Raw genomic sequence first — 440 nt, 5'->3', positions numbered from 1 at the left:
TAATGCCCTTCGGCGTACGCTTCTTTCAGCTATCAGAAAGAAATCTGGTGTGATTCTTCGTGAAAAAATGAACGAGAAGTGAGGAATACAATTTTTTCATAGCTCATCTGGCTTTGGAGAGAATAGAGTTCGAAGATCTATGGAGTGTGTACTATTAGGCGTGCGCCAACAATCTTTGACGACCATTTTCTCGAACACGGAGCAACCTGGAAAAAAATTGCAAGAGACATTTCTTGCCCAGTTTTTTATGAAGAATATTTTGATATCCTTTTGTACAGTATAAACAAGCAGTCCAAGCTGAACACACGAATTCAATCATTTTTAACAGTAATTAAATCGAACGATGAAGGTGCACCCTATTATCTTTCTAAAAAGTAACAACCACTGAAACCACCGATTAAGATCGAGTCTCCACTCAACAATGGCCACTGGCGGGAGTT

The sequence above is a fragment of the Habropoda laboriosa genome, unplaced genomic scaffold (assembly GCF_001263275.1).
Source record: "Habropoda laboriosa isolate 0110345459 unplaced genomic scaffold, ASM126327v1 scaffold65, whole genome shotgun sequence".
Classification (NCBI taxonomy): Eukaryota; Metazoa; Arthropoda; class Insecta; order Hymenoptera; family Apidae; genus Habropoda; species Habropoda laboriosa.
The sequence above is the reverse complement of the archived record's forward strand: the minus strand, read 5'-3'. Positions refer to the sequence as shown.